This window comes from Myotis brandtii, unplaced genomic scaffold (genome assembly GCF_000412655.1).
Source record: "Myotis brandtii unplaced genomic scaffold, ASM41265v1 scaffold14, whole genome shotgun sequence".
NCBI classification, from domain to species: Eukaryota; Metazoa; Chordata; class Mammalia; order Chiroptera; family Vespertilionidae; genus Myotis; species Myotis brandtii.
Genome location: NW_005354999.1, coordinates 3,882,440 through 3,909,458, shown reverse-complemented (window position 1 = coordinate 3,909,458; position 27,019 = coordinate 3,882,440).

The window sequence follows — 27,019 nt, the reverse complement described above, 5'->3', positions numbered from 1 at the left end:
CTGATCTCTGCAGGCCACCCCCAGGGGCCCCACCCATGCATAAATTTGTGCACCAGGCCTCTAGTTATGTTAATAAGATCACTTTGTGTCCCTCAAACATTCATTCTGTGGTACCCATATTGGGATGAACACATGAGCAGACATCACAACATGACTGTGGGCAGATGTGACCTTGCTCAGTTAACTTCTGAACAAACTCCCCATCAAACCAAGAGCTTGAGAACTCATCTGAGGACATTGTTTAGTTGACTGGGAACTATGCTGATGGATTGCTCATCCACACTTTAGTACCAGCTCTCCAGTTAATCTGCTAGGTGATCTCATGTCCCTTTGCCTGATTTTTATTATGTATACATTTTACATTTTATTGATGGCCCACTGTACTTACAAGAAAATAATATTTTTCCAATAAAAATCTATGCCTTTGGATAGTAAAATTCTCACCCAATTATGTAAAATTCCATAAATCATAACTTATCCCTCTATTTTAAAACTAGGCCATGTACTCACTCATTTCCTAATTCAGATTGAGCTCTTAAGGGCAGAGATGCACATCTTTTTGTTTTTTGTATAGTATTAGACATATAATACATACTTAATACAGGACCTCTGAAGTGAAAACAAGGCAGAACAACACAAGACATAGGAAGATAAGGAAGCAACTGCCTAAAAAGAGGCCAGGTATACAAATCCAATAGGAAAAAAAAAATGGCACACCCTCTTTTTTTATACCCTCTTTCCTATCTTAACCATATTTACATCAGGATATAAGGAATGAAGGAAACGCATTATTTCATGTGGTAGTTTTAAGCAGAGAATGTGGCTAAAAGGCTTTGGACAATTTCATAGGTCAGCGTGTATTTTTTAATGATCAACACATCTATATATATATAAAAGCCTAAGCAACTGAACGACCGAAGGACTGGTCAACCGGTTGCTATGATGTGCACTGACCACCAGGGGGCAGACACTCAATGCAGGAGCTTCCCCCTAGTGGCCAGTTCACTCCCATTGCCAACCTCCCGCATCTAGCCAACCTCCCGCGGCCTGCCAACCTCCCCCAGTCCCTCCCCTGGTGGCTGGCCAACCTCCCGCAGTCCCTTCCCCCAGCTGGTCATGGTCAATGCAGGAGCTGCCCCCTGGTGGCCAGTTCACTCCCATTGCCAACCTCCTGCGTCTAGCCAAACTCCCGCGGCCTGCCAACCTCCCCCAGTCCCTCCCCTGGTGACTGGCCAACCTTCTGCAGTCCCTTCCCCCAGGAGGTCATCCCCCCTGATTGGCCCTGATCACCAGTCAGGCTGAGGGACCCCACCTGTACATGAATTAGTGCACCGGGTCTCTAGTAAGCACATAAAAGGTCAATGACATGTTGAGGTCCTGAAAATGTGGTCCAATATAGAGAATTTTTCAGTGATCTTGAAGGTGAGCATACTTGTTTTTGAGCTTTTAAAAAGGACCAATTTTGTTCTAGCTGTTTGCTCAGTGGTTAGAGAGCTGCCTTTGGACTGAAGGGTCGCAGGTTCAAGTCTGAGGTGTCTCTCTCAGATCAATGTTTTTCCCTCCTTTCCACTCTCTCTAAAAATCATTGGGTGAGGATCAACAAAAAAAGTTAAAAGGCCAATTTTTTTCTCAGATAAATTATTCATTAAAGCAGTAGGACTTTATTGGAAATTTAGGCTCTTACTGCAACTCATCACAGATATCCACATTTAAGCTACAAAATTAAGAAACACTGAGGAAACAAATTTGGTAGATCTGAAAATCACATCACCTGAGCCCATAAACAAGATCACTTACAGATTCATTTTCTAGAGATTACCACAAACATGCTGCATACAAGACCAGCCTTTTGACCATGCTTACCTTTCCTGCCTTAGCTAAGAAAATATCTAAATATGCCTTAAAAGGAGACACAGAGATTTGATTACTAATCACAGTATCCTGGTAGATTTCCTGAGGTAATATTTCAAATCCTTTTTTCTTATAATAAAATCTCCACATCCTGTTTCTATTGCTCATGAGTTTTTCAGACTCCTGTGGCATTTATTTTAGTTGTCTAAACACAGTATCTTCAAAGAACAAAATAGTTGCTTAAAAATACAGAGAGATTTAATTTTAATCCAGATTTCTCCAGAGAATTACATTTGGTCTCCTTTCACAGGAATCCATGTGCCCTTCTCTAATATTCATCAGGTAGTTTAAATACCATCAGGTCTGCCTCAGATGACTGTGGCTTTAGGAAATTTCAATACCTGTCCATTCAAAGACAATATTCCCACATTATCTATACAAAGGTCCTGGTAAAGAGACTTGGGATCTTCAATTAATTTTACTTATTTCTCTGGCTACATATTGTGTGAATATGTCCCTTAAGGCAAAAAGCAGATGTTACTTTATGGAAACATTTTGCATAAATATGTTATTTAATCAAGCAGTCAATAAATTCACTTCCTTACAGCAACATTTCACTTCAGAATGATAGAACCATCCGATTTCTGCCAATATAAATATTTTCATAATAAGTGCATGAATAGAAACTGTCAAAGATTAAATTTGTCTCACGTGATTGCTACTTCACCCTCAAAGACCTGTGATATATGAGTAAAGCAAAATAACTTGCAGCAATCAAGAAGAGCAGTTTCAAAAAGGTCAACAGACTGCTTCAGAGAGTAAATCTGTATATAATTGAAGCATAAATATCGAAACGCAAGGTAAGCACTTTGAGAACATTTCATATTAGTGTCATATCCTGTCTTTGCATTTTTTTCTATTGTTTAGATAAACACATGGGTCATCCTAAATAATAAAAGCCTAATATGCAAATCGACCAAACAGCAGAATGACCACCTGCTATGACTCACACTGACCACCAGGGGGCAGATGCTCAATGCAGGAGCTGCCCCCTGGTGGTCAGTGTGCTCCCACAGGGGGAGCGCTGCTCAGCCAGAAGCAGGGCTCACAGCTGGCAAGCGCAACGGGAGTGGTGGGAGCCCCTCCTGCGTCTGCAGCAGTGCTAAGAAGCAGTGAGCAGGTGGGTGGTAAGGAGCAAGGGGTCCAGGACTGTGAGAGGGCACAGGCCAGGCTGAGAGTCGCGCCCCCCCCCTCCAGTGCACGAATATCATGCACCGAGCCTCTAGTTTCCTATAAAAGTGGGTTAGGAAATTAGGATTAACTCTCTGGCTAGAAACAAATGGAATTTGTTGAATAAAATATACAAACATCTGAAAAGCATCAAGGAGCTAACAATATGGTAAGGAAATACTAGCCAGATTGGGGTGGGGGACAAGTTTAAAGCCAAAGAAAAGAGAAGCAGGTAAGCCCCTTTCATCTGAAGCCTGGGCCACTTGAAGTTTAGTTGGAGGGCACATGTGGAATGAGGAGAAGAGAAATCAAAATTTCAGGGTCTGTTCAGATGGAGGGTCTAATAGGGGACTCTCCCCACATTAAACTCAGGCCATAATAGACACACCTTAATAGACATCAAGGTAAGTTTGGCACTTAAGTCAAAGCACAGCCCCAGACTTTCTGATTCAGTAGGTCTGGCATGAGTCCCAAGAATTTATATTTCTAACAAATTGTCTGGTGATGTTGATATAGCTGTTCCAGGGACCACACTTTGAAAACCACTGCTCTAGATAAATATATCATTATCCTAGGCCTCAAAAAACAATTTGCAAGTATGCTGGCGAGGATATGAATAACAAATAAATAAGCACTCAAGGAAACAGATATGATGAGCAAATATCAAAAGCAGAGCTGCAAGACATCAAATACTGGAATTATTAGTCACAGATCATAAAACTACTATGCTTAATTAAACATCTTTGGTGTTTTAAAAAAATCAAGCTTAAAATATCCTCAGGAAATAGGAAATTGTAAATAGTGATATCACATATTTTTTTAAAAATAGAAAATAGATATTTTAGAAATAAAAAAGTAAATGGGTCTAATTAGGGGTGGGGAACCTTTTTTTCTGCCAAGGGCCATTTGGATATTTGTAATATCATTTGAGGGCCATACAAAATTATCAACTTAAAAATCACCCTGCTATATTTGGTCAAACATTTAATTAACTCACTCCTAATGCCTTGGCAGGGCCAGACAAAATGATTTCAAGGGCCTTATAATGATCTGTGGGCCAGACATTCCCCACCCCTGATAGATGAAACTGAAGACAGAATTAGAGAGCTGGTATATAGGTAGAAGGAAGAATCTAGGCGAGACATCAAGCAGTTATAGTCCACAGGTAAATTTGGGTCCGCTGCTTATTCTTGTAAATAAAATTTTACTGGATCACAGCCGTGCCATTCATTACTGTACCTTCATGACTGCAGGGCCCAAACTGGGGTTAAGGGAATGAGAAATCCAGGAGGCAAAATTTTAGGAGCTCCTTCTTCTCAGGCTCATGCAAATGCCGACTCTGTACTTGCCCAAGCTTGAGAATAAATGCCTTCTTAAATTTAATCTGTAGGCACTCTGCTGCCTTACCCTCATCTGGGCCTTGGAAAAAGGCAGGAGGGGGCCTTCTGAGTGGTAAATATATGGAGCTGTTCATTTTTGCTGTTTTCTGTGTTTCAGTTTCAAACTTTTAAAGACATGCTCCTCTCACTCAGACAAAAACATAACAAAAATTAGAAACCTTTTAAACTCAACAATGAGAATATTATATATCAAAACAAGTGAGACAAAGAGAATATTTCAGTGCCTATATTACAAAAGTAGGTAAGGCAACTATAGCCATCTAAGCATCTGTGGTTAAACACAACACATCTGATGACATAGCCCTTCTACTCCTGACTACAGTAGCCCCCCTTATCTGCTGTTTCACTTTCCATGGTTTCAGCTACCCACAGTCAATTGTGGTCCAAAAAATATTAAATTTAAAATTCCAGAAACAAACAACTCATAAGTTCTAAATTGTGCACCATGCTGAGGAGTGTGATGAAAACTTGCACTTCCCACTCAGCCTTCTTGGGAGTGCATCACCCCTTTGGTTACCCTATTCACGCTGTATTAGCTTCCCACTCATTAGTCACTTACTAGTAGTGTCCATGTTGGTTATCAGATTGACTGTCACATGTTCAAGTAACGTTTATTTTACTGAATAATGGCCCAAAAGCACAAGAGTAGTGATGCTGGCCATTCAGATATGCCAAAGAGAAGCCATAAAGTATTTCCTTTAAGTGAAAAGGTGAGTACTGTACAAGATATTTTGAAAGAAAGAGACCACATATATTTTATTATAGTATATTATTAGAATTATTTTATGATTAGTTATTGTTATTAATCTCTTACTGTGCCTCTTTTATAAATTAAACTTTATCATAGGTAGGAAAAAGCAGTATACACAAGGGTTCAAAACTATCCAGTTTCAGGTACCCACTCAGGGTCTTGAAACATCTCCCATGTAGAAGGGGAGACTACTGTGTATAGCTTTCAGTCACATGGTGTCCATGTGCCAAAGTTATATGTACAAGAATGTCTTTAGCAGCATTATGATACCTATAGGTATAAAAATTGCATTACAGTAACATGCAAAAATATAAGCAAATCTCATAAACATGTTGTACAAAAGAAGCAAAGGTAAAATAATACATACCATATCATTCCATTTAAATAGAACCCAAAAACATGTAAAACCAAGAATTAAGAATAGTCTCAAGGTAAGGGGCAAGGGTTATGGTCAAGAACATATGCAAAGTGAATTTCTGTTGTTCTTACAATAGTTTGCTTCTTAATATGAGTGAAGGTCACACAGTAATTACTTTTTAATTATTCATTAACCTGTAAATTTATTTTATGTACCTTTTTGCATATTTTTTAATGTTTAAAAAAGAAAAAGAAAAAATTCATATGGTAATGAACTGAATAAAAAGGATTAAGATAGTTCTTCCATTTAACTATTGACTTCATTATTTTTCTGAAGTGATGCTAATATGGACTCAAATTATCTAACAATATCCTATCTAATAATAGGCAAATATGGTAATTGACCGCACCTCCGCTACGCCTCCCATTGGCTAATCAGTGCGATATGCAAGTTAACCACCAACAAAGATGGAGGCTAATTTGCATACTGCAGGCAGGGTGGGACAGAGAGAGCCGCCAGCACGAGCCGCCATCCAGGCCCCTGTGTGCAACCCCAGAAGCCACCTGCCTGCCACCCGTGATCAGATCTGATCCCAGGCCGCAGGCCAGACCCAGAAGCCCCAGAAACCGCCTGATATGGTAGTAACTCTATCAGTAAGCATTCTGAAAGTCAGTGGCATAAATGCACCAATTAAAAGACAGATTATGAGGGTGAATCAAAAACAAAACCCACTTTAAATATAAAGACACCTATACATTAAAAGTAAATTAATTAAGCTGCAGCCTGTTTTGCTCAGTGAATAGAGCATTAGCCCGTGGACTGAAGGGTCCCAGGTTCGATTACAGTCAAGGGCATGTACCTCAGTTGCTGGCTTGATCCCCAGTCCCTATCAGAGCATGGGGATTAGCCAAAGAAAACATATGCACAACCCATGAACACAGACAACAGTATGGTGATGGCCAGAGAGAAGTGGGGGGGCAAGAGCTGGGTAGAGGGGGCAAAAGGGGGGAAATAGGGACATCCTATATAATAATAATAAAAGGCTAATATGCACATTGACTGAACGGCAGAATGACTGGTTGCTATGATGTGCACTGGCCACCAGGGGGCAGACGCTCAATGCAGGAGCTGCCCCTGGTGGTCAGTGCACTTCCATATGGGGAGTGCCACTTAGCCAGAACATGGCTCATGGCTGGCCAGTGCAGTGGTGGTGGCAGAAGCCTCTCCCACCTCCGTGGAAGACTTAGAATGTCCAACTAACGGTTTAGGCCTGATCCCTTGGGGACCTAAGCCTTTAGTCGGACATCCCCCGAGGGCTCCCTGGCTGCCAGAAGGATGTCTGACTGCAAGCTTAGGCGTGATCCCCTGGGGAGTGGGCCTAAGTCGACAGGTGGACATCCCCCAAGGGGTCCTGGACTGTGAATGGGTGCAGGCTGGGCTGAGGAACCCCCCCCCCCGAGTGCACAAATTTTTGTGCACCGGGCTTCTAGTGTTGTTTATAAGGTTCTTGAGATACCTGCTTCAGTGAACCAAGAGAATATACACAAGCGGTCTGTTAACTGGGTCATTTTAATAAATGTGGGGAGGAAATCACCTATTATTATGGGAAATGCAAAATATAGACAAAAGTAGACAGAACATTATAATAAAAACATATGGCCCTAGTTGGTATGGCTCATTAGATAGAGCGTTAGCCTGTGGACCAAGGGGTGCCTGGTTCAATTCTGGTCAAGGGCACATACTCGGTTGCAGGCTTGATCCCCAGTAGGGGGCGTGTAGGAGGCAGCTGATCAATGATTTTCTCTCATCATTGATGTTTCTAACTCTGTCTCCCTCTCCCTTCCTCTCTGAAATCAATAAAAATATATTTTTTAAAAATATACCCAGCTTCAATATTTTTCACATCCAATTTTACCCACTCTCCTTTATATATTTTTTTATCTTTAATTTCTTTATTGATTAAGGTATTACATATGTATGACCTCATTCCCCCCCATATTTCATCTGCAAAAGCATCAGTATCCCATTTTAACAAATAAAAAATTTTTAACATCACCACCATGCCACCATTATCATACTAAAAGTCCCAGTAATCCTTTAATATCATCAATATATGTTATTGTTGAGTATAGCTATTTTCTTTGAATCAGGATCTAAATAAGGTGCACACTTTGCATTTGATCATAAGGCTTCTTGAGTCTTCTGTGTTCTTTGGCAGGCCATTTGCTTTTTGTTATGTCATTGTTTTATTATAGAAACCAGATCATTTGCATTGTAAAATGCCCCATATTCTGAATTTGGCTGATTGTTTCCTTCCTTGTAGCATTGATTACTTTTTATTTAATTGCCTGACTTTTTGGGCGGGGGTGGGGAGATGGAGGCGGAGGGGAGGTATGCAAACTTAACTTTCAAACTTGATGTCATGGTGTTCATGTGCAGAAATCAATGCTTTTCTGTGGCAGCATAACCTGTTAAAGTACACATGAAAACACAATTAAACTCACCTAAAAAGAAATAAAGATCACTTTCCAAAACATTCATTCAGAGGCCATTGGTATGATCCAAACCATCTATTTAATGCAATAATAATTACATTACTATATATCTAAATCTAATTACAGAAAAGACTTAAAATTAATGGACTTCTGAATTCATTATTTTTAGGATAATGAGCTTTTTTGCAATTAGCTATTATTCCTAAACCCTAAATCAATCTTCTCTTTGCTTTCAGGAAAGTCTCATTTGCAGCACAAATCCCTTACTTTATAGAGCAGAGTTTCTCATTTGTGGACCACTTAATGTGTCTCCATTGAATTCATGGGATAACAATTCCAGACAAATTGAGAACAGTATTGTCATAAGCTTTAAAATAATAAAAAATAAGCAGATTTTAAATCAACAATATTAAGAATATTTTGTGTCCATGAGATAGATTATTTTCAATTTACCAACTTATTAAGTTGTGGATCAGGTCTCATATTCATTTGATTACTTCATTTAGTCTTTATTTCTACCAAAACAGAAATTCTTATAGCAAATATAAGTCACCTAAAATGAGTTTGTATGTTTTGAGACTCTGGATATTTAGATCAAACATAAAATTACATTCAAATTATTGGGGGATTTTATATTGAACTAGAGGCATGAAATTTGTGCACTCAGGGGGTACCTCAGCCCAGCCTGCACACTCTTGCAGTCCAGGAGCCCTCGGCGGACATCCTTAGCACTGCGGCAGAGGCAGGAGAGGCTCCCGCCACGGCCACTGCACTTGCCAGCCATGAGCCTGGCCTGTCTTCTGGCTGAGCAGCACTCCCCCTGTGGGAGGTACTGACCACCAGGGGGCAGCTCCTGCATTGAGCGTCTGCCCCCTGGTGGTCAGTGCACGTCATAGTGAGCAGTTGTGCAGCCTTAGCATATCATTAGCATATTACGCTTTGATTGGTTGAACAGAAAACCGGACGACCAGACACTTAGCATATTAGGCCTTTATTATATAGGATACCATGACCTGTGTGCTAAAAGATGCCAAATTGACTAGAACAATACATTCAAAAGAATTTGAATGATCACAAAAGCACAAACTGCTAAGTATATTTCCAATTCTCTTTTTTGTATTTATTTATGGAATTTGTTTCCTTGTACCCTATTATAGCATGAAATTTTGTTTTTCAAAATTTATCATAGTTTGTCATTCATTTTTTCATCTGACAAGTGAAGAAGAAATTCAAGGGCTCAAAAAAATACATTTTTGGCAATTTAACTGCATGCATCAATTTAGACTTCTTAAGAAACCCTATTGTCTTATCACTGATATTAACATCATGGTGTCACTAAAGTAATATATTCAGACTTTTCAGATTACTAAGTGTATCTTTTAGTTATGTCACAAAGCAAAAGTATCTGAAATCAGAGAAATAGACCTTAATCTTTTATTGGTGCTGTGCCTTTTTAAAGAAATCTTATTCTTCATTTGAAAAGCTCCCTGGAGCAATTTTCCCCTTGACAACTAGTATACTTAAAAGGGAAAAATTGAGTCTTATTTTCACTGCTAGCCTGGGTGTTTGAAGAGTAACCTGAAAAAGTGAGACAGCCAATGACCACGATTACTCACATTCACAATGTTTTCTATTTACTTGAACATTAAAACCAATTGGGCAGATGGCCAATTACTGGCTGAATAAAAACAATATTTGACATTTTAATGCATACTTTTAAAATATATTTTTATTGATTTCAGAGAGGAAGGGAGAGGGAGAGATAGAAACATCAATGATGAGAGAGAATCATTGATTGGCTACCTCCTGCACACCCCATACTAGCGATCAAGCCCGTAACTTGGGCATGTGCCCTACCTTGGAATTGAACTGTGACCTCCTGGTTCACAGTTCGATGCTCAACTACTAAGCCACACCAGCCGAGCAAATGCATACTTTTAATTTATATATCAAAATGACAAATATATTGACTGCTGTTTGTCATTGATACCAGACACCTTTATCCATTCACAGTTAAAAAGATCCTTCCCCAATATACTGAGAATGAATTCATATAAATTTCTTCTACCCATTAAGCAAAATATTGACCATAAACACAGATATTTGCTCTTCTGCAATGTATGCCACTGACACCTATCTGATTTTGTCTCCTTCCATCGCCCCTTTTACACATTATGTTCCAGTTATACAGGCCTTCTTTATCTTACATGGAAAGGCCCAGCTTTTGCTTGCCACTGCAACTTTGTAGGAGCTTGTCCCTCTACCCCACATGCATGGAGGCTGCTGTCCTCTATTTCACATGGCTGCTTCTTTTTTATAGTCTACATCACAGTTAAATGCCTCTCCTTTATTCTAACTTCTTAATACATATTACCATGCTCCCAGTCACTTACCATCACATGCAGAGAGATATTAAAGATTATTTCATGATCTGTAAGTATGAGCACCAGTCAGAAGGGACATAGACTATAGACCACAAGCATGGCTGGGTGGGTACATAATTCCTGGACACTCAGAGCATTTGTCACTCTCTGAAATTAATCTTGACTTGGCTGTTGTTTGCCAGCTCCCAATAAGAATACAATCTCTACAAGAGCAGAGCTTTCTTCACCGCCGGATTTCTAGTACCGAGAATAAAGCCTGGCACATGACAGGTGTTAAATACGGATTGTGATATGTGCCTGGTTTTTCTCTGAAGAGGACTATTTTGAATATGGCATTAGCAACAGCATTAGATTATCATCACTCATAGGAAAACATTTTGTTTCCATTCCAGGAAAAATGCAATGAGCTTGCCAGGCACATGACAGCACCTTGTTTAAAAAAATGAATGGTGCAAAAGCATCAGTGATTACCTGCCATTGTTTGACATCACCCAACAGATCTGATAACTTCTAACCGATCCGTAGACACTGTCCACTCCTACCGAGGACACCAATGGGACATCCTTTTGTGAAGCAAAGTTTGACTCCAGGTCAAAAAAAATATCCAAATTTCCACTAGAACCAAATTGGGGACTTTGAATTAATTTTATATTATTTTTCTCATGTGAAAGAGAAGTAAAAACCTTAGACTATATTAAGTTTTTTAATGGTATGGAAAAGACAATAAATATAATCAGGCAATTCAATAAAATTTCTAAAAGTGTTAATAAAGATTATGAGAGTTTAGATTCAAACTGCACATAAGGACTGTAATCACAGAATTTACAGAATGTTTATAACGTATCAAACACCCTCCCGAATTTTCTTCATCTGTAAAATAGGATAATAGTACCCAGTCTAGGGGTCATTGTGAGAAATAATAAGATGCACGTGAAGAATTTAGCATACTGCATAGCAGTGTAGTAAATGCTCAGTAAGTATTGTTATTAATAATAATTTCAGCAATTAAAAAAAAAGATATAAACTGCAGCTCTGATAGCTCTAAGAATTTGTGATTTATCATTCCAGAATGTCCTAGAAATTTCTACACTCAAAAACTGGGAAAGAATGTAGATCCAATGCTGTGTAATAAAGGACCAGCTCCCTCCAGCTTTCAATATCCCTTAAAGTAATAAATAACTTCAGAAATCAGTTAAAAAGTTTACTGTGAAAAATTTTCTTTCAAACTCACACTTTAAAACTCCAAAAAATTATCTGTATGATTAAATTGTCATTATAGAATTATGAAGCTGAAAGAGCACTCATAGTGCCACGTCCTATCTTTCATTTGACAAAAGCACTTCTGGGAGGTTAAGCCATTGGCCAGGAGTCCTGTAGCTACTTTCATTCAATCCAAAATGTTTATTGAGTATTTACTCTACACAAAGTAACCTGTCTGCAATTACAGGGAATAAAATAGAAATAAAACATAGTTCACAGAAATGGGAGAGGAGAAAACACAAGTATCAAAAATTATATAGAATACATGATATAGACTCGCAAAAAAAGGTGCCCTAGTGAATTAAAAAAAAGGTTGCTTCTGCTTGTATGAAAAGTATTTTTTAACATGAACTTGTAGATGAGTATGAAAAGTATGATTTTTCTAGGTAGAAGCATCAACAGAAACAGATGTAGCAGAAGAAAATTAAGGATAAATTCAGGGCTGTGGAGTTATCCAATGCAATTAGTGCGTTGGGTATAGGAATGATAAAACTTGCATAGAAGTCTGTAAATAAAGGTTTGGATGGCACTGTGGCTGGCTTTGATCACCAACTAGAGCAGTGATGGCGAACCTATGACACACGTGTCAGAGGTGACACGCAAACTCATTTTTTGGTTGATTTTTCTTTGTTAAATGGCATTTAAATATATAAAATAAATATCAAAAATATAAGTCTTTGTTTTACTATGGTTGCAAATATCAAAAAATTTCTATATGTGACACGGCACCAGAGTTAAGTTAGGGTTTTTCAAAATGCTGACACGCCAAGCTCAAAAGGTTCGCCATCACTGAACTAGAGGAATTTTAACACCTCAGAACACCTCAGAGATGCTGAAGGCTCTTTCAGCTACAAAATGCACAGCATGTGTGCCATGTGTCTGCCCAGGGAAGCTAGTTGGAGACTGAGAGTCCAAGGTTCTTATTGGGGGCCAGTCACAGAGGCTTCCTCAGCCTAATATATTCCAAAATCCCAGATATCTCCAAGGAAAGCAGGTGTTTAGCATAAACCATCTTGTTTGAAGTATTCTAGACACAGTAAACCATTCTCATCAGTTAAGGAAGAGGGGAAACCCTCCTGAAATCCAAGTTCCCAGATGCCAGTTAAGGAGCAAATTTCAAGGATAGTAGACTCATACTTGCTTTGTTAAACTTTTCCTGCACAACTAAACCCCAGAAGCCTCTGTCTACAAGGCTTGGTGGTCTCAACCAAGGAAATGAAAATCAACCCAATTGATGATTTGGTGCTGGGCATGTCACTCCTCATGGGTATGCTCACTTGATAAGGTATGCTTATCAAGGCTTCAATAATGAGAACTATGCCAATTTTTATGTATCATCTATCTCACCAGCTAGAATCTTGGCTGGCCTTGTGAGTCCCTTTGACGAATAGCATGTGGCGGAAGTGACATTATATGGATTCCAGAACCAAGAACTCAAGAAGCTTTGCAATTTCTGCCGTGAGCATTCTGAACTTTCCTGAGACCAACATATATATAGGAAGCTGGTCTGGCTTCTTGGAAGTAGGGAAAAAAAAGTGTCCCCGACTGCAGCCAGCAACAGTTTTCAGATACATGAGCTCCTGTGGATTCTTCCAGCCATGCCCATCCTGTCGCTGAATGAGAAAGCCCTGGCAAAACCAGCAGAGTAATTAACTAGCAAGCAACAGGATCATGAGAAATGATAAATCACTGTTTCAAGCTAGAAAGAGAGAGAGTAAGAAGAATTGAAGATTTTTAAAAAATTAAAAAGGCAGAGCTTTTAACGAAGTAGGTAAAACCAATAGCAGAGAAAAAGTCCCTCTGGGGAGAAAAGATGACTTGGCTGGTTTAGTTTTGGGCCTCACAGCCAGATATATTGACAATTCATTCCATTCATTCGAGTGAAAAAAGAAAACTTACACAATAAGAGGTGGCAAAAGCAGATAGTGGGCTTGTGAAAGAGACAAATTAGAGAGCTAGATTTTGGAGTCATCCACATAGAGTGTTGGGGTCGTTAATATCATCAAAAGAGAGGAGAGCGGGAGATAAAGTGTTGGGATTATTTTCTCTAGTCCCTTTTTCTAGTGGAAAGAAGCACTGTCAGAAAAGGACATGAATACAGTGTGTTAGGAGGAGTGGAAAAGGGAAAATACCTGAGTAGGACAGAGGAGGCATTCTGATGCTTTCTTGTCCCCTCCCCCCTCTCTCCACAAGCTTCCTCTTCCCACAGAATTGCATCTGCCCACCCTTGAAGCACACCTTTTTTTGAGGCAGCATTAGAGGGACATATAGAGAACCAGAGAATCGGGTGGGAAGAAATTAGTGAGATACCCCAAAACAGGGTCAAGGAGAGATTTCAGGTTCGGAGGGTGAGACGCTCCAGACCAGAAGAGATGGTATTTGGAGAGCGGAGACTGTACCTGCTAAGTATTAGGTGGGGTTACAAAAGAGTTACCTTTCACATTCTTTGAGAAACATAATTTAGAGATCAGAATTTCTTTTTTCATGATTTCGTTGCTGGCCATTCATACTGTGCAGATTTGTGCCATGGGCTACACAGGCCCCAATTCTCGTTAGAATTGCTCTAGTCTTTAAGAAGAGTAAGTCTTCTGGATGCCACGCATGGTTAGGCACTTTCCATAGATATCATATTTCATTCATAAAATCATCCGTAAGATAAGCGTTATTGTACCCATTTTACACATAAGCAGACGAAAAGGTCAGGGATGGGAAGAGAGGGACGCAAACCTAATTTGTGGAGAGGACAGTCCCTGTCCATCTTTGCTAGAAGAATTCCAAAACATTGACCAGAGAAGCAGTCTGATTGTGAAGGCCTGAGCTGTCACGTGGTAAGCAAATGGAGGAAATGAAGCTAATCAAGTATTAGACAGCGCTTGATTGCCAAAGCAGGGGCATATAACATATTGAAGATCACCAGCTTGGAGATAAACAGATGTATTCAAATTATGATGCTGATACTTACTAACTATAATCTCTTTTTAAAAAATCCTTTCAGTATCGGTTTTGGCGTGTGTATGATGGCAATAACATTTGTACCTATCTTTTGGGGTGAATGTAGGTTTTAAATGAATTAATGCATGTAGAACACTTAGCACAGAATTTGACATAAAGCAGGTCAATTAATTTTAGCTATTACTAATTATTGGAGTACTAAACTGACCCCCAAATTTGGTAAACACTCAATATCACTAAAGATTTAGTAATACTATTGACCACACACCAACCTCATAGCATCTTTGTGAGTTAATATTAAATAGGAAAAACACTTTGAACACTGAATGGCATACACCAATTAAATGTGAGGTTAAGGTATCTTAAATGTAAGATTAAAGTATCTTAAGTGCAAAGTGTGGTCAAGAATAATTTTTATAGAATCATATAAATTTGAGAATGTTGTAAAAGTAAAAAAATTGTTCTTAAAATCCTACTTGTGACAATCTAAGTTTTAGAGGATGAGGAAATGGAGCCGGCACTTGAGTGTTAGAGATGTTTCTTTGCAGAATATTTCTGTGTTCCACCCAGCAGCCCCTGCATCCTGCCTTAAACAAGAAACATACAGGCCATGATGAGTATAGTTGGGGTAAAACTTTTACTAATTCAGAGATAATTACATTTTTGTCAGCACAAAGAAACTGGAAAATATTTTGATTTATGTGATTGCCAAATCTTGGTAATATAATGCAGTTGAATAACTAGGTTAAGATGATAAGTCAGTCAAACCCAAACTTTAGTCCCTACTTGTCCTTAGCCGAGAAAAGCCAGCCTTGTTCTAATAGGCAGTAATTTCTGGGATGGAGAGAGGGTGAAGCAAGGACCCAGAGAGGTAAGGCAGGACATGAAGTGCGCTCTCTCTCTCTCTCTCTCTCTCTCTCCATACATATCTATATATATAAAAGCCTAAGTGACCAAACAACCGAATGACCAGTCAACCGGTCGCTATAACATGCACTGACCACCAGGGGGCAGATGCTTAATGCAGGAGCTGCCCCCTGGTGGTCAGTGCGCTCCCACAGCCAACCTCCTGATGCTGGCCAACCTCCCATGGCCCCTCCCCTGCCGGGCCACTCTTGCAGCTCCGATCAGCCCCGATCGCCAGCCAGGCTGAGGGACCTCACCTGTGCATGAATATGTGCACCGGGCCTCTAGTATATAATAAATCTCTCATACACACGTCAGAAGAGCAGAGCCCATTTTATCCAAGAAAAATGCATCATCACTATCTATAAATCCAGGGATAGAATACTTGCACACCTATGATATTTTTATGTTCCCCTTTCTGTTCATACTCAATAAAACATCTATTTCCTGGAGAAAATAAAAGCCAGCAGAGTAGGATAAAATGCAACTTTAAAACAAGTAGGACAGCAACTTGTTTTTAAAATGTGAAAAGAGTTGGAATCAAGAATACAAACAGAGGGATTCTTTTTAGTAAAACGGGCACTACATTTTTATATTTTGCTCAGACACAGATGAGAAATATTTCAATTCCAGTTAACACTTACTAGGCGCCCATTACCATGTTCCATACTCTGCACACTGGAATTAGAGATACAAATGAGAAAAGATGTGCTCCCCACACACACACACTCATAATTTCATGGGAGGAGCAATCCATTAAATTAAGCAAATGAAAATAATCACTTTGCGGAATTCAATTATGATAGAACTATGATCCAAGAGCTATGGGAACAGAAATGACATTTGATTCTACCTACAGGAACAGGAGGAAAACATTATAGAACCACCGACATTGCTTGTGACTAAAGTAAAAACTAAGATTTTGCCAGATAGGTAAGTTGTGGAAGGGAAATTCAAGCAGAGGAAATGTGGCAAATCACAGAGCAGTGAAACAAAAACGAGAGGAAAATCATTTGGAGAACTTGATCCAAAAAGAGGTGGATAATGAAATGGGTTGTGTTCCAAGACCTTCTGTTCTCAGTAGAGGGAAGTCTATATTGTATCAGGTGAAGGGAGCTTTGGAAAGTGAGACTTTTGGGGAATGGCAGGTACTTTATTGACAACAAACAGAACCACTGAGGTACAGAGCTATAGAAACTTCAAGAGTTACTATCTCTGAATCCATAAAACAAAGATCCTGCTAGGACACACACATGTACATGCATACACAAATGCATACTGACTTTGGCCCTTAGCTAACATGCTCTTTTAATATCTTTTTAAACCTATACTACAGAAAATAGTCAAACATACACAAGAGTAAGAACAGTAAAATAAATATTTTTATATCTATTATCCGGCTTCACTAATTTTATTCTCATGGCCAGTCTAAGCAGATGAGCTTTTAACATCTTTTACATTTGAAGACTCTGTAGGAATTTAAACAGTCGTAGAAAATATGACAAAAGTATTTAAGAGAATGAAAGCTATTCCATGCCTACAATTCTAAATATCTGCTTATCAGGGTTATAAAATATAAAACCAAAGCTTGCAAAATCCTCTTTCAAATAAATATATAGAATTAACTATAAAGAGAACACAAAAAATTATGTTCAAAATTCACAAAAGACCAGTAAAATCATACGACCTTAAAATTCCCCCAAAATAGAGTTTATATATGCCCCAAATTATTTTTGACTACAGTGTAATTTAACACCAAAATGGGATTCTGTGTGAAACAATTAATTTCCATCTGTGATGATCATTAAAAATATAGACATCCATTTATCTTTGGGGCATGCAGCTTTTGCTTAATTATCTTTCTATCTTATTCATTTATTTGTGTATTAAGTCAAATTATACTACATGAAATTCAAGTAGTCATACTGGAGTACAAGTGATTTAATCAATTTCCAGTGCAGAAATGTGTTAATATTTTTAATTTGGTGTAAGTGCAGTTAATTTGAAAAGAATTTATGTGGAATGTGGTGTTATATTTTTATGGGGAAAAAACCCAACAATCAATAATTTTACCATTAATTTAATCAGCTTGTGAAACATATCTATGTCTATATATAGTTCATCTGATTCTTAACTTCTGGCCCTCGTTGCTGTCCTTGGTTCTGTACAAGTGGAAGGCAGACTGACTCTCCATGGCATCCCATCTCACTCTCCAGCTGGGGGAGAACTAACTGACTTACTACTTACTTGTTAACTGACTCAGGGACTCATCTGACTCACTATCACCTTTCTCCCCTTTATGCAACTTTCTGATCTTCAACCACTCTTAGGTCAGCAAATAGGACCTACCACAAACTCTCGTGATATGCAAATACACATCCTGCTAAATCAGCTCTCACCAGGTCCAATTTTTATCTAATTATTTGAATAATTTTTCTTTCTTTCCCTCTCTTCAGACATTTTGTGAATTTTTAAAAAGTACCTCAATGTGACTCATAAACATTAGGGGTGGTGAGTATCTATCTGCATCAAGAAAAAGGGAAGTGAAAAAAATTATATAAAGTAAGGAACAAATATCAATCTCTGAAACCTTAAAACTCCCCTGGAGTTCCCTTTAAAATTATTTTCATCTTTCTTACCGTCCTTTAATAATTAATTGGATTGTCCTCAAATACCAGCCCGTATGATAAAACTTACTTGCTTATTTATCCAAATCTGCATTAAGAGCTAAGCATTGTGCTGGTTTGGGAGTATATGGTGGTGAGCAAAACCAGATGTTTCTGATGTAATGGAGCTACAGGCTAGTACAGAGAGGAGACATTAATCAAATATTTTCATTTTGGTCCTACTCTTTAAAGCAATGAGAATCTGAGAAAATGTTTTAACTGTGAATACATGTGAATGTGTGTATGGGGGGGGGGGGGCTTTGCATGTATAGAGAAGTGGCGTGTTCAAAATTGCATTGCCAAAAGATCATACTAGTTTTGAGGTAAAGTAATTTTAAAACTAATTTTTATTAATTTGTACTTTTTGTTTTATTATTAGCATTGCTTTTTTGTGAATATAAAGTTTTTTATAGTATATGCAAATTGGTTTATTTGGGCTAGCCTAGAAATCTAACCAAGTTTTTAGTATTGTTTGCAAGACACAGTGCCACATAATTACCAAATGTAAAAACACTAGAAAAATGAGCAATTATGTAAATGCACCTGCTTCTTTTTTAGGCCATTTCTTAGTTTTAGATTTCCCATATTTATAACTTTTCTTCAATAATATGGTATTCCCTACTCCAGGATAAAAAAGCACAAGTATGTATTACTTTTTTGAATATTGGTATTTAATTGATCCAAATAACTCTTGCTTCCAAAAAATAAGCCTATTTTAAGACAAAGAGAACCAAATTACTCTATGTTTATGCCCTATACTTATGAAAATAAATAAATAACTACATCGACCTTTGCTAACTATAACTAGTTAGGGACCTTATGAACACATACCATTATCCACTCTGACAATTAAGATTGCAAAGTTGTTTCCATAGAAACTTGGAGCTATAAACTTCTGGAGAAAAGGAAACATGTTTTATTTATCTTATTATTTTAGGGCCAACAAAGAGTTTAGAGCAAGAATCTTAATTAATGTTTTATTTTTTATTTTACTACAAACATGTCTTTCAAAAATCTATTTCAGTAACAACATCAGATTTAATTGTACTATGCACAAAGTAAAAATTTTCATTGAAATATTACAACCTAAATAGATAATTTGAAATAAATTTGATGACTGTTTAGTCAAATATTTTTAAAACAATAGGTATATAATACTCTTAACATATAATTGCCTTTATCCAAATACAATGAAATGAAAATAAATGAATAGTTTTAATTATACGCAGTGACCTCATTCCAGTTTGCCTATGACTGAGGAGTTTCCAGGGACATGAGACTTTCCAGTGCCCAAACTGGGAAAATCTAGGCCAACTGGGACATTGGTCACTAAAGCATTGCCATATATAACAATGTGTCAATTTCCCTTTCTGCTTGAGACTCCTTGGTGGTCTCTGTTTTGATTGTCTGTTTATTTCATTGTGAACTTCCTGAGTAAGAGTGAAAAGTTAACACTAAAATCATGGCCTCTGGGATCCCAATACTCATTCTTTGAGATTTGCTGAAGCTCCAATTTGGTGCCAAGTTTTGGCCTGACTGCCTGAGTTACTCAACGTTTTTGTTAGCCAAACTACTTTTCAATGTGGTGAATTCAAGGTTGTAGGCATAAAGATATCATTGAATAAATTAGGAAGATGAAATGTCCATATCGTCTCATACCACTTGGAAACAATTAAAAGGTAAATGTTAGTGATATCCTTGACTCTCAGAATTCTCAATGGCTAGAAATGAAAGACATAATAACAGGAATGCACTGAAACAAAACAGGAAAAAAAAGATAATGAAAGTATTTTCAAATTAATACAATAAAAAAGAGAAACTGAAAATTCCTAGTTTGACTCAACATGAGCTTTAAGCTATGTGTAGTCCGGGGAAAACATATAATTCAGGGGAGAGTTTGGCTATGTTTGGTGTGTCAGTGCAAGAAAAGTCCAAACCTGTAGAGAATTTTTATGAGTTTATTTGAGCCAAGCTGATGACAGTTGCCGGGAAGCGAAATCTCAAAAAATTGAGAAAATATTCCAGAGAATGGCAGTTTTACAACTTATTATATACATTAGAATCAAAGGAGATGTAAGGGGGGGGTGCACGTTACATGAAATCCATTGGTGGTAGATTAGGGAGGCGGGAGCTCTCTGAGATTGGATAAAGAGTAAAATGGAGACACAAATGCTTCTTTTACATTGGTTGGTCAGGATACTTAACAATGAACATTTACAGCACATAGAGATGGCATTCATGGAACAAGATAATGATGAGGGGTTGTGGTCTCCTGCTCTGGTGCAAGGTTGTACCCTGAGGGGTCCAGTAAAAGGGATTACGCTGACATTCCAAGGATATGTTCTCATAAATGCTAAAAGACATAGAGAGTCAGCTTACTTAAGGCAAGGGTTGACCTTTATCAAGGAAGCTATAGGTGTAGGGTGTAACTACCCACATAGGAATTTTATGTTCAGACCATTCTGCATGGTTACTTTCCATCTCTGAGTTTGTAATACTCCCTTGAGTTTGTCAAGTTTAATATATGGCCCCTTTTTCATCCACAGATGTTTTGAACAAAGTTTTTTATAGGGAAGATTATGGCTTCATAATGAAATTGGGAGTCACAATACACCGGGACAGCATCCAATAAACACTATTTGGACTTGAGCCATTGAAATCTCTTTTTTCTTTTCTTTTTTAAAAATGCTACATTTGGAGTGAACTGCAGTCTTACTGTTTCATTGAATAGAATCAAAACAAACAGTAAATTATCTACAATGTCTAAGAACAACAAACATTTAAAATGGGATCGTTCATCTTGTCCTTTCCCTACATGAAAATTAATCAGAATAAAGCAGGTGCTCTCGGTGTAAGGGACTGCACGTTCAGCCTTGGAGCCTCTGATCTATGAGAGCCGCAGACAGAGATGACAGGGGACATGAAGTAGACAGTCTCCTTGAATGTCACTTTGTATATGTTATTTGAAGAATGAGTGTGGGGCCTCCATTTGTCACATTTAAATGCCAGATTGGTGTTGTCAAATGTGACTGAACTTTTCAACAAAGCAGAAGGATACTGAGGGATTTAGAAAGCTGCAAATACATGACTAGGGAACTTAATGATAAATAATACAATCTGTGTATGCAAATACCAAAGAAGCTTGTGCTAAATTAAACCACTGGCAACTTTAAAAGTTTGTGGCTCTTCAACATTCTGTCCCACTGTGTACTTCATAGCAATCAGTTAGTTAAATGAGAAAATAGACAGTGTTATTCATAATGCCCCTTAGAGCCTTTAACCTATACAAATGCGTTGGTACTCCAATTGCAGCCTTGTCGGTATGTAAAAGGTTACATTTTAGCACAATTTGAATTTTGAAGCCCATCTTCCACATAAAACATAATTCAATCGACTCAGCTAAAATGTAATTTCTTTGAAAAAGAAGCTCCATAATGGGCACAATTTGTTCAATATTCAATAAGCTAAAATTTAATTAAAATGTGGGGGTATTTTTGAAAAATAAATACAAAAATCATATATACAAAAATCAGTCAAACATGAGTATAAACTGCTCTTAAAGTTTATTCTTCTACTGAATTATATAATCATCATCCTAGTTATGTGAAACATAAAGAGTGTGAATGTAAAGGTTAAAAAAGGCATGGTATTTAAAATATGAATAACAAGAGCTTTGGAGAAATTAAAAACTCTCTTTAAAAAATTCTCTTGTGATTATTCTATAAGCAAAATAATTTAAATGAGTACTTACTTGCAGGTGAAATCTTAAGGAAAGTTTCATCTAACACATACCTTGTATCTATTTTGGAAAATCCCAGTTTGGAGGCACCTAACCCTCAAAAACAATGAGACTCTGGAGAATACTAAATCAGGAAGTTATGACATTTAAAACCATGGCTTCTATTTATTTATATTGTGTTAAATGGTATCCACATTAATTTTACTAGAAAAATACATGTAATGAGACTTTAGTTAACAGATGCTATTTTTTAAATGTGTTTTTATTGATTTGAGAGAGAGGAAGGGAAAGGGAGAGAGAAACATTGATGTAAGAGAGAAACATAGATGAGCCACACTGGCAGGGCAATATAGATGCTACTCTAATATATAAAAATCCTGGGTCCATCAGGACCGAAGCCTCAACCAAATGGAAGTCAGTCCTGCAGTCAGCGCTGGGATGCCATGCCGACCCAGCACTGATTGCTCTGGCTGCAGGCCAGTGACCCAGCACTGACTGCTGAGGGGGCTGCAAATCAGGCCCGGAGAGAGGCCTGAAGAGAGAAGCAGGGTCTGATCCATAGCCTCTGTTGCAGCTGTTGATCAGCACTTGCCTCTCTCTCTCTGCAGCAGCCGCGCCTCCATTTCTCTCCAGGCCTCCACCAGGGCTGCTGATCAGCCACACCTTTCTAATCAGACCCCATTGATAGGCCCAGAGACACTGACTGGCATAGAAACTGACCAATCAGAACCAAATCCGGGTGAACTGTGAGGAGCCAATGGCTGCCTAGGAGGCAGAGCTTTTGATGCTGACTGGCATAGGAACTGACCAATCAGAACCAAATCTGGGTCAACTGTGAGGAGCTAATGGCTGCCTATGTGGCAGAGCTTTTGATGCTGACTGGCATAGGAACCAACCAATCAGAACCAAATCTGGGTGAACTGTGAGGAGTCAATGGCTGCCTAGGAAGCGGAGCTTTTGACTCTGACTAGCATAGAAACAGACCAATCAGAACCAAATTGGCCAGCAGGGGAGGGCAGTTGGGGGCGACTGGGCCAGGAGGAGAGGGCAGTTGGGGCAACTGGGCTGGCAGGAGAGGGCAGCTGGGTCAACCAGGCTTGCAGTGAAGGGCAGTTGGGGGCAATTGGGCTGGCAGGGGAGCAGTTAGATGTTAATTAGGCCAGCAGTGGAGCAGTTAGGGGGTGATCAGGCTGGCAGGCAGAAGTTAGGGGCAACCAGGCAGGCAGGCGAGTGGTTAGGAGCCAGCAGTCCCGGATTGTGAGAGGGATGTCTGACTGCCGGTTTAGGCCTGATCCCTGTGGACATCTGGCAGTTGGACATCCCCCAAGGGGTCCCAGATTGGAGAGGGTGCAGGCTGGGCGAGGGACATCCATATAACTTTCTTACATGTGAGAAAGTGAAACAATTTTGTATGAGAACTTTCTGTGTCCCTCTGTTTATTCCACCCTTGCCAATGTAGCTTAATTGCCACCATCTCCTGTGATATATATATGGGAATGCATTTATTATAGGTTTTCAGCAGGTTTTACTCTCTGCAGGACAGACTACCTTCAGGAAGAATCCTTAGCGATTATCTAGTAACCTCCTCCTTTTTCAAATGAGGAAGAAACATACACACAGATGCACACACACAAACATATACAGACATATACACACATACACACAACATGGAGAAACTTATCCTAAGACACATAGTGTAGAATTAGAGTTAGTTCTTCTTTAAACATTTGGAAGATTTCTTTATTCAAGCCACTTGGGCCTGAATATTTGGGGTGTGGGAGTTTTTAAATTACAAATTACAGTTGCTTTAGTAGGGTACTATACAAATTATCAATTTTATATTGGATAAGTTGTGGTAGTTTAATTTTTCAAGGAATTGCATTATTTCATCAAAGTTGTCAATTTTTTGTGGGTAGAGTGGTTTCTCATATTATCCTTTTAAAGTCTGCAGAGGCTATAATAATATCCCATTTTATTCCTTGTATTTATAATTTTGTCTTTTTTCCTTAGGGGTTTCTGATTTTATTGATCTGAAAGAACCAATTCTTTCTTTTATTGACCTTATCTATTGGTTTTTTAAATTGCATTGATTTCTACTATTCTCTTTATTAATTTTCTTCCTTTAGCTTAGTTTGGATTCATTTTATTCCCCTTTTTCCACATTCTTGAAGCAGAAGCTTAGATTATTGATTTAATACTTTCTTTCTAAATGTATGCATTTAGTGTATAAATTTTATTATCAGCACTATCTTAACTGTGTTCCACAAATTTTAAAATATTATACTTTTATTTTCATTAATTTGACACTTCCTCTTTCACCTATGAATTATTTAGCTTCCCAGTGTTTGGATACTTTCCTATTATTGATTTCTAGTTTGTTCTCATCGTGGTTGGAGAGCACAGTCTGCATATCATTTTTAAACATTTCTTGAGCTTTGTTTTATGGCCCAGGATATGGTATATCTTGGTATACATTTTGTGGGACTTGAAAATAGTGTGTGTTTTGCTGTTGTTGGGTAGAATGTTCTATAAATGTCAATAGATTCTATTAGTTGATGATGTTGAGTTCTTCCCTAGCCCTGCTGACTTTTTGCTTAACTCTATCAGTTATTTGAAGAAGAGTATTATAATTGTGGATTTATCTATTTCTTCTTTCAGTTTTACCAGTTTTTATTTAACATATTTTGTAGCTTTGTTGTTGGTGCATACATATCAAGGATTGCTATTTTTCTCTTAATAGAGGGACTCTTTTATCATTATATGTCTCTCCTCTCAATATCATGATTTTCTTTGCTCTAGAAATCTACTTTATGTAATATTAGTATTTCCATTCCTGCTTTTAAATTTATTTTAGAAGGGAGGGAGGGAGGAGAGAGAAAAAGAAACATTGATGTGGGGGAGATTGATCAATTCATTGCCTCCTGTACTCACCCTGTCTGGGGGATCAAACCCACAATCTAGGTATGTGCCCTGACCAGGAATCAAACCTGTGACCTTTTAGTGCATAGAGGGATGCTACAACCATACATCTTCCTATGCACCAACCTTGCATCCTCCCACTGGCCAGGGTCATTCCTGCTTTTTTTTTTTTAATTAATGATTGCATATTTATATTCCATCATTTTACTGTTAATCTGCCTATACCCTATACCATTAAAATTGAAGTCAGTTTCTTACAGACAGCATATAGTTGATCATGCTTTTGAATCCACTCTGCTAATCTCTGTTTTTGATTGGCATATTTAGAATATTTATACTTAATATAATAATGTGTTAGGGCTGAAGTTTGCCATTTTATATTTTGTTTAATATTTTTTCTGTTTCACATTTCTCTGTTTTCTTTTTCCAACCTTACTGTGGGTTACTTGAACATCTGTAGAACTCCATTATATATACATAGGGTATTTTATTGCATTTCTTTGTATAGCTTTTTTGGTGGTTGCTCTAGATCAGCGGTTCTCGACCTGTGGGTCGCGACCCCTTTAGGGGTCGAACGACCCTTTCACAGGGGTCGCCTAAGACCATCAGAAAACACATATATAATTACATATTGTTTTTGTTATTAATCACTATGCTTTAATTATGTTGAACTTGTAACAATGAAATTGGGGTCACCACAACATGAGGAACTGTATTAAAAGGTCGCGGCATTAGGAAGGTTGAGAACCACTGCTCTAGATATTATATTATATAACCTATCACATAACCTAGCACAGTCATTGGTGCTATCATTTTACAATCTCAGTAAAATGTAAAAACTTTACCTCCTTTTATCTTTTTTTACACTCTCCAACTTATAAAATCATTAAATATTATGCATATTTTCAGATACAAATTTAGAAGCACACCTGACAGTGTTATAATTTTTGCTTCGATCACCAAACATAATTTAGGAAACTTAAGAGGAGAAGAAAAGTCAGTTGAATGTGCCAGTATTTTTACATACTGTGTTCTTCCTTCTTTTATCACTTCCTTTCTGTTTAAAGCAGCGGTTCTCAACCTGTGGGTCGCGACCCCTTTGGGGGGTCGAACGACCCTTCACAGGGGTCGCTTAAGACCATCGGAAAACACATATATAATTACATATTGTTTTTGTGATTAATCGCTACGCTTTAATTATGTTCAATTTGTAACAATGAAAATACATCCTGCATATCAGATATTTACATTACGATTCATAACAGTAGCAAAATTACAGTTATGAAGTAGCAACGAAAATAATTTTATGGTTGGGGGTCATCACAACATGAGGAACTGTAATAAAGGGTCACAGCATTAGGAAGGTTGAGAACCACTGGTTTAGAGAATCCTTTTAGTCATTATTTTAGAGTAGTTCTGTTGACCACAAATATCTTTTTTTTCACCAAAGAATGCCTTGATTTCCCCCTACATTGCTAAAAGACATTTTCATTGGGTATAGAATTCTTGTGAGTTATTTTCTTTCAGCACAAGAAAAATGTTGTATCACTTCCTCCTGTCTTTAAAGGTTGCTAATAAAAATCCTTGCATTGTTTTTCCCCTATAGGTACGGTGTCGTTTCTCTTTCACTGCTTTCAAGTTATTTTCCCTGACTTTACTTTTTAGAAGTTTTACTATATGTTTTGTTGTGAATTTCTTTGGGTTTATACTCTTTGAAATTCATTCAACAGTAGGTTTATATCTTTGACTAAATTTGGGATATTTTTAGCCATTACTTATTCAAGTGCTTTTTTAGTCCTGCCCTCTATATTTCTACTTCTATAACTTCAATGACATAAATGGTAGATCTTCTGTTATTGTCCCACAGGTGCCTAAGATACTATCCAATATTTTATTTTAATATTCTCTCTGTTCATATCAGGCCATTTTTATTGGCCCATTTTCCCAATTTCATGATTCTTTTATCTGTACCTGACATTTTGCTATTCAACCCATTTTTGGGGAAAAAAAAAAAAGAAAAACAATGTTTTCTTAGTTAAAAGGTGAAAAAGTAATTAATTAAAAAAATAAAATAAAATAAAAATGTGCAGTAATGCAGGTGCTTCAGA